Below are 2,611 nucleotides of genomic sequence, written 5' to 3' on the forward strand. Positions count from 1 at the left end.
GGTCTTATTTCTGAATGTGTTATTAATGCCACTTAACCCTAATATCAAATCATAAGTCGATACAGAGTGTCCATACCCAGAACCTTGGCCACTGATCTTTGAGCATGAATAAAGGCTTGTACAGTTTTCCTTATGTAGGTGATAAATGCAATTGGGCTGTCTGTGAGACAGGTAAGAGGACTTTCCAACTACATAAATGAGGTTCTTTTGATTTGAAAATTCTCTCTAATATCTATAATATGGTAGGTTGTAGTTGAAACTCAAATCACTCAAATATTTATAATACCATTTAGTTCATAATATTTTAACTGCTAAATGTATCTCAAATGAAAATATATAAGAATATTGTTCATCAGCATTTTCACCCTGCAAATCACATTTTTACAAATTGATTTTTCATTTCATTCCCACTGACAGATGCACACATTGTTTTCCTAAATTTAATGTATGGAGATACATTTAAGCATGTGTGATGACAGTATAAGATCCCAGACACATACAGTGAATCGTGTTACTGTTTCAACCCGACTTTGACGAGCTGTGTGAGGCTTAATCACTTCCAGGGATTAGGAAGGGGGTAGGTGTGTTCACGTGTGTGGACCTGTGACTTCTGATCACTCAAGGAAAATGCTCTCCTTGTGCTTCACTCTACCAGTGAACAGTAGAGTGTTTGACCTGTGGAAAGAGTATACGTTTGAATTTACAAATACTGGCTGAACCACATACTGTATGGGGTTCTATCCCTCAATCATGCTGCTGATAATTAATGACATGAGTTAGACAGGTAAATATGAATCCAGTGACTCATAACTGCTGTGTGCAGAAGTGGACAGTAAGAAAGAGTGTCTAAAGCAGGAACATCTACATAGGAGTTTTTAGACAGAAAAAAAAATCTATTTTCACATCATATATGGTCATCAATTGGCGGCCCACGGGCCACTTACAGCAGAAATGTATTCTGGTATTGAGCATATTTAAATTGACGTTTCCACAATCAGTTTTTAACCATCACTCCTAGTGATCATAATGGATTCCCCATGTCTATTGACACTGATGTAGACAAATAAAAATAGCATGGATTTAATAAGTGAAAATATCAAACAATGATTTGAATGAAACTTTTATTTTCTTTATCTGAAAGTCTGGCCCTTGGATGAATGTAGTTGATGACCCCTAATATACAGTATGTGCTAAAAGTTTGATCTTTATGGTCATTTTAGGCTGCAGTTGGTAGTTATGTACTAGATTGCAATACAGTATGTAAAGATGACAGAATTTTATAAATATATTTACACACAAAAACTAAGTGGCTTTGAAGATTGTGAGTCCTCAGCATACTCAAGTTTTAAGACGCAATTCTACTGGAGTCTAAACATCAATTATAAAGACTGGATTATCAGCAGGGGAAAAGCAAAAAAAGAGGCAAGCAACTTTCCCTGGGGCCCCAGACACCAGTGCCAACAGATTTTTTAAATTGATTGTTTGGTTAAAGTAAAATTTAGTTTTAAGACCTTAACTATTTTCTTTTATAATGTGCTCACATGGGGAAACTCCTAATTAGCTGCATTTTAATCAAATTATCCAAAACTACAAACTAAACTACATTATTTGTAGTGTGGCCCTATAACAGGTTGATATCATTACAAGATTTGTATTGCTTATAAAAGATTGAAACCTCCGTTAATGAACTGGGCCCTGGCTTTTGTTTACATTATGTGTTTCCTTTCTCCTCCTCTCTTTTGGAGTTCACCTTCCTAATATTTGCTTATATATTGTATCCCCTCCACCCCTACCACAAATTTTTGTGTTTTTCATTGTCACTTAAATGCATTTTGAATCATCTCCCTGTTTAAAAACTGCCATACAAGTGAAGTTGCATTGGCTCATAGGCAGTGCATTGATAGGGGCAGGTGTTTACAGTTCTACAGATCTTTGTGTAGGCCAGGCATGGGCAACTGAAGGCCCGGGGGCCGCATACGGCCCGCACCCTCACTTGAAGTGGCCCTCAGTACAACTAACGTAAAAATGCTAAAAATTACTTCTTGCATTAATTTTGGACTGCTGTTCTTGCACTGAAAAAAAAGAAAAAAAGTGGTTATTTTTTATTTTCTTCAAACCTTTTGTTTTCCAATTTATACTGCTATACATGCATTTGAGCATGAAATGTGTTAAGTTACTGCACTGTAAACATAAAATAAAAAGTCATATGTGGCCCTGTGGTAGTGTCGATGAAAAATTGTGGCCCCCTCCAGCATTTAAGTTGCCCATCTCTGGTGTAAGCTATCTCAAAAATGATGTCTTTTCTCTAGACTAGGTACTATTCCGTCTGCATTTTGAAGTGCAAATTTCTGTTTTGAATAGGGTATTTGAATAAATAAATTGGCTTTTCCTGATTGTCTGCCATTTCTTCTAAGCATATTTGTATTTTAAGACTCAGAAACCACACAGTATTGATTTCTTACAAGTGGTTTGAAAAGAAAAATGACATCATGTACAGATTGTATGTTCAGGTCCACTGTCTCTGTGTGTGGGTGTCCCAGGAACGCGCACGCAGGAAGTTCCTATCCTGTCGAGAGCGCGAGATATGACGTAAGTTGCTTGCCGCGCAGTG

This window comes from Centropristis striata, chromosome 3 (assembly GCF_030273125.1).
Source record: "Centropristis striata isolate RG_2023a ecotype Rhode Island chromosome 3, C.striata_1.0, whole genome shotgun sequence".
NCBI lineage: Eukaryota > Metazoa > Chordata > Actinopteri > Perciformes > Serranidae > Centropristis > Centropristis striata.